Consider the following 5921-nt stretch of genomic DNA (forward strand, 5'->3'; position numbering starts at 1 on the left):
GTTATGCTATAGTTTATGTAACATACAGTGTGTAGTTAAACTGTGCCAGTTATATATGTGTTCCATTGAAAAAAAATATTACATTTTTATATTTTGAGTGCTTGTAGCCCTGGAACAGTTGAAGGCTACTCTTAGCTACATACATACATACATATACCAAGGCTTTTTCCCCCTTACAAGGGGGGTAGCCAAAAAGAAAAAGGCTAAATAGAAAAAATAAATTCGACTTCTTGGCAAGAGGGAGGTCCAACCTTTTGTTAGCCAGAAGCGTCATTGGTCGTAATAAAATCGTCTGATGGCAGTCTGAATAAAATATATGACCACTTCTGGTCTCATGACAAGGCCCGACAGACGTTAGCGTGTCGATGATCTTACAGTATTCCTTTTGCACTCCCTGCACATTTTTGTTTTATTTATTTTATGTTATTTATCTATTTTAATTTTGATCCATGCAAGGACTTCTGTCGTTAGCCTCGCTCGTTCGTTCACTCCCCGAACGTCCTAACCTAACCTAGATTGATATAACTAACACAGTGCAACGTAACGTAGTGGAACCGAGCCTAACGTAGCGTAACGTAGTGAAGCCGAGCCTAACGTATTGTATCGTAGTGGAGCCGATATTAACGTAACGTAACCTAACGTAACCAAACGTAGCGTTACGTAACGTAACGTAACATAACCTAAATCATCCTAACCTCACCTCACCTCATTTTACATCAACTCTCTTAACCTAACCTAGCCGAGTTTGCAGGGCGAAAAGGGAAGTCACCCGCTCTCTCACCCTTGAGCCATTGTCCATCCAGTCATCTTGAGGAACTCAGTACTCCCAACACGTAGACTTCGACGCTGACCACATATGTATATACTCGGGCCCCGTGTAGGCGTCTACCCTTCTCTCACCCCTCCACCCACCCCTCTCTCCGTTAGGTCCATCTGCCCAGACCTTCCAACATGACGTGGACGACGGTCATCGTCATCGTTTAAGTGTTATGTGACTGTGGTGATTGCAACGCATTATGTTCGAATATACTACTAGGAGACACGTTAGTCGTGGCATGGTGTGGGTAGATGTGCGTAAATAGAAATGTGGTCTTTGAATGTGTTAACGAAAGATAAATGTCATTATCCAAACTACTGAAGTACGAGTTTTGTGCCTTTGTGCCACATAAATACACACACACACACACACACACACACACACACACACACACACACACACACACACACACACACACACACACACACACACACACACACACACACACACATATACTCGTGTATATATATATATATATATATATATATATATATATATATATATATATATATATATATATATATATATATATATATATATGGACAAGGCGTAGATAGAGCATTGTACACAAAACCTTTACATAAATTACTGTCTTGTGCTGACAAATCACTAATTTTTTCCAAATTAAACGCTTCCTGACTGCATATAAGAACCTTAAAAATTATATATATATATATATATATATATATATATATATATATATATATATATATATATATATATGAACATATAAATAAATGAATAAATAAGTAAAGTCTCGTTCGCGTAGTTTGGTTGCACACGCATTTATGTCACTCGCGGCCCAGCTGATCTTGCGTTCCTCCATGAACTTATTTTTTTCAGTAGAAAGTCAAAGTTTTCATACTTCTTCGTAACCTGAAGAAGTTTTTTTCTTTCAGTTATCGGTCGATGCCTCTGTGTCCCTTTATTTACTCCTGATGAAAATTTTAATTCAGTAATGCCGAAACGTTCATATCCTGTATTGCATGAATCCCCCCATAGTGTTTCCAGTTTTATCTACTTTTTTTTCAATTTTGTGAGAATTTTCATCGCTTATGTCACGGAATATTTTACAATTCAGTTTTTGAGCGAATTCCAGTTTCTTTATTTTTCTGTTTCCCCCCATTCATATATACTCCTTTGACTCAAATCATTATACTCGAAGGCTAATTGTTTTATTTTCTAATAAGTTTCCGCCAAGCTAAAATGAACATACTCTTCGTTCTTTAACTGCCCAACATTTTTTTTTTCAGTCGTACCTATTAACTTATGACCTGACTTTTGAAACCTTCGATACCAAGGGGGATGCCATGGGTATGAATGAAATAAGCCTAATAGTTGGTAGAATTAAAAATGCAAAAGCTACCCGGTATGGGGGAAGTTATTCATGACAGGCTGTGACCCAGTACCTATTGGGGGAGTGCCACAGGGATCATAGACATTGACAGGATCTAGAGCAAAATTCATAGAGACACGTACACTTGTACACTTCGAGCTTATAATGCATTTCTCCGATTCCAACTCCTTCTTTTCAATCCACTGATCCACTTAACCTTCCACGTCTCTTCTGAGTGTATGATTATGTCTACGATAGACCCTCCACCCTGCCGCCGCCGCCGCAGCCGCTGCCCTCCCACGCTCTCCGCCCCTCGTCTCCTTGTCCTTCACTTGAATTGACATCAACAGCGTCTCACACGTCCTTCACTGATAACCCCATTCCCACCCTAGGAAGGGTGACATCCAGTCACTTTGCTTTTGTATCCCAGAATCAGGGATTATTTTTCTTTTCGTATCCTTGTGCAGGTCGTTTGTTATTTCCGTCTCTTTACGCCTAAGAAGACTTGAGCAGCTCCCAAAGTCTTCTTAGGCTCTCCTTTTTTATCATTCTTTTCTACGGCTGCGGCCTTCCCCCTGTACCTTCCTGCCACCTTCAGACCTTCTGTAGAACAATCCTGCACTCTCCCGCGTGGCACTGCAACTCGACTCTTCCCCCATTCATTCGTTCGTCATCGTAGTCGTGCGATTTTCGTGCTTTCTTACTCGGCCCCCCTGGGTTATGTATGTGTATGTGTGTGTATGTGTGTCTACACGTTTGTTTCCTTGTCATTCATTCGTTCACGGGCAGGCTGTTGACAAAACAAAAGCGAGGGAAGAGGAGCGTAATGCATGTGTTTATTACGATACGATACATTTGTTTTCTCTTCCTCCTCTTACTCCTACGCCTCCTCCTCCTCTTCCTCCCTCCGTTCATTCACGTATTATACCTCCACATCGCCTAACGCACACGCCTTCCACACAGTGACTGCCTGACTGGCTGGCTGGCTGGTGCCGTCGTGCATCTCCACCACCGCCACCAACTCCTCTGCTTCGTTGTCGCGGCTGAGACCGCGAGCGGGGCAGACAGCTGGAAGCGCGACCAGCTGGCACGCACGCACTCACTCACTCACACACTCACACACACACACACACACACACACACACACACACACACACACACACACACACACACACACACACACACACACACACACACACACACACACACACACACACACACACACACACACACACACACACACACACACACACACACACACACACACACACATACACACATATACGCTGGGGGTAAAGACTTACCTTGTGTTTGTGTTCGACTCTTGAGGACCTGTCTGGCAGCACCTCTTCCTCGTACTTATGTCCTCCGAGTTCGCGCTCCTCCGAGGGGAGGTTTCCCTCGTGGGGAAGGTGTTCAAAGTTCAAGGTGTCAAGTCTTGTTCTCTTTCAGGAGGCGCTGGTGTTGTCGGAGAATGTGTGAGCCTCTGGTGTGAATGGCAGGGTGTCACAGGACGTCCTCTCGGGGTGCCCAGACTGGCTGGCACTCTGACGTACGAGATGATGACCCTGGCACTGATGACAACTGGACGACTCGATGTGAATGGGTTGATTATGAGGCACCGCCGTGCCAGAAACTCAGTTGGTGACGATATTAACTCAAAAAGGAATCAGTTACGTGTACTTTTTTATCCAAAAAAAGTTTCTTTTTTTACATTTGTTTAACTCTTATTCACAGGACACAATTTCTTTCTCGCCACTTTTAGGTTGATCCACTATTTCATGTTTTTATCTTTTATTTTTTGGGTTATCTTTCCTGCATCGTCTTGATCAACTACGCTATCACAGATAGTATGAGAACTTTGTCACTCGCTCGAATTTCGAAAATTACCACTATGACTTGCCCTGTCTTCGTTTTGAAAAATCCGCCGTGCTGGCCGGTAAACAGACCAGAGTTCAGCCGTCGTCAGTAACTGCAGAAGCTAGCCAGCTATTTCGTTACCGTGAATGCAACTCTTTGAAAGCGCGTAACAGCTTTGGCGTCATGCCTTCGTTCCTCCAGGAGTCGTAGGATATCCCACAACTTGGCTCTTAATCACCTCATCTTGTCGTGAACTGTCTCTAGCATTGGTTGCGTGGTGGAGAGCAGACGAAAAAATCTTTTCGTTACTAAAACTCTTGTTTACCTCAGCGCTCCGTTCGCTCGCTCTCTTTCTCACTAGATCCCTCGAGCGCTTCCAAGCCTGTGCCCAGACCGTCCGCTCCCACCAACACGCTTAGTGGCACTGGCGAACTCGCAAGGGGAGTCGGAGGAGTGGAAGGTGGAAGAGGTGAGGCGGGAGGAGGAGGAGGTGGAGTAGGGGCGTGGGGAAGGGTAGAGGGGAAGGTGGTGGATGGGTAGGGGGAGGGAGGAAGAGGCGGAGGAGGAGGAGGAGGAGAAGAAGGAGGAGGAGGAGGAGTTGTAAGCGTGAGGGGTGGTGGACGAGGGTTCAGCCACTCACACCATCGCCCGAGTTGGCGAGGTTTCCACATGTCGCCATCGAGCTCCATTGGCGTCAGAGGGTCATTTTTGCTCGTAAGGGTATTGCCCGAACTCAACGCTATAAACACGGATAGGGGAAAAATTGATCACCTACCTGCCTCAGAGTGGGTGGATGGGTCGAGGAGAAAGTGGGCGAAGGAGGGAAGGGGGGCGAGAGTGTGAAGGGAACAAGTGGATGGTTCTTGGTGGGTAGGTGGTGGTGGTTCTGGGGACGGGGGATTGCGTTATAGACCGCTGCTGGGTGTGCTCAGATGGGTGTGAGTGGGTGGCTGGACTTATAAGGGCGTGGAGTGAAAGCCGCCCTGGCTAAGATGTCCGCCTACGGTCGGGGACCAGCAGGTGAGGCATCATGTGTAGGGGCCAGGGATGCGAGGATAGGGAGGAGGAGGAGGAGGAGGAGGAGGAGGGGCTATGTAAGTAAAGAACCCATAGAGAAGGGGGCCGGAGGGGGGATAGAAGAAGTATAGAAAGAGGGACTTCAAGAAGGAATTGACGCCGAGAAGGAAAACCTACAGGTAAATGTGAAAATAAAGTATCAATGGTCAGGACTGAAGGTGGACCTGGCTGGGGAAATGGGGCCCCTCTTCCGAAAGGCGGAGCGGAGAGATCATGCAAGGTGGGAAGAGGGGCAAGGAGCACTTTCCAACAAGGTACGAGAGGTAAACGGATGAAGTTTTGATAATGATAATAGTTATGATGATGACAATGACATTGGCTTTGACATAACAATGATAATAATAATTGATGATAACTGGTAATGATTGAAAAAAAATTATATTAGTTATGATAATGATATTATTTATGGTGATGACAATGAGATTGGCAATGACATAACAATGATAATGACAATTGATGATAACTGGTAATGATGGAAAATAATGATTAACAATAAAATGTTTTTAGGAATATTAAAGTTAGGGGTTAATACGCAGAAATGCAGGGGACTGGACGAGAGGCGGAGGAAATTCAAACGGAATGAGAAAGGGATTTAGGATGTAAGGCAGAACAAGACGCAGAAACGGGCGACTCAGCTACGGGAAGAATAAGAAAGAGGGGAAGAACGGAAAGGTAAACAATAAAAAGAAAAAACAAGCAAACAAACTGATCTCCCTCATCTCCCTTTTCCGTTCTTCTTCATCCATCTCCTCCTTCCTTGTCTTTCTTTTCTCTCTTCCTCCCCCTCCTTCCCCATTCCTTCACGTTGAGTTCTTCTGGAAGAGAGGCCGA

The 5921-nt window shown here is 45.0% G+C and overlaps 1 protein-coding gene across 1 annotated transcript in view; it reads right to left on the bottom strand.

Moving 5' to 3' along the window:
• The window catches only part of chn (zinc finger transcriptional factor charlatan), a 26525-nt gene extending 22100 nt beyond the window's left edge, over window positions 1–4425 (bottom strand). The window contains exon 1 of the mRNA XM_076186324.1: window positions 3458–4425. The gene's annotated coding sequence lies outside the window, so the exon portion shown is untranslated. The remainder of the gene's footprint in view (window positions 1–3457) is intronic.
• Between the last annotated feature and the right edge of the window lie 1496 nt (window positions 4426–5921).

Source organism: Oratosquilla oratoria, chromosome 6 (assembly GCF_046742065.1).
Source record: "Oratosquilla oratoria isolate Oo_2021 chromosome 6, ASM4674206v1, whole genome shotgun sequence".
NCBI classification, from domain to species: domain Eukaryota; kingdom Metazoa; phylum Arthropoda; class Malacostraca; order Stomatopoda; family Squillidae; genus Oratosquilla; species Oratosquilla oratoria.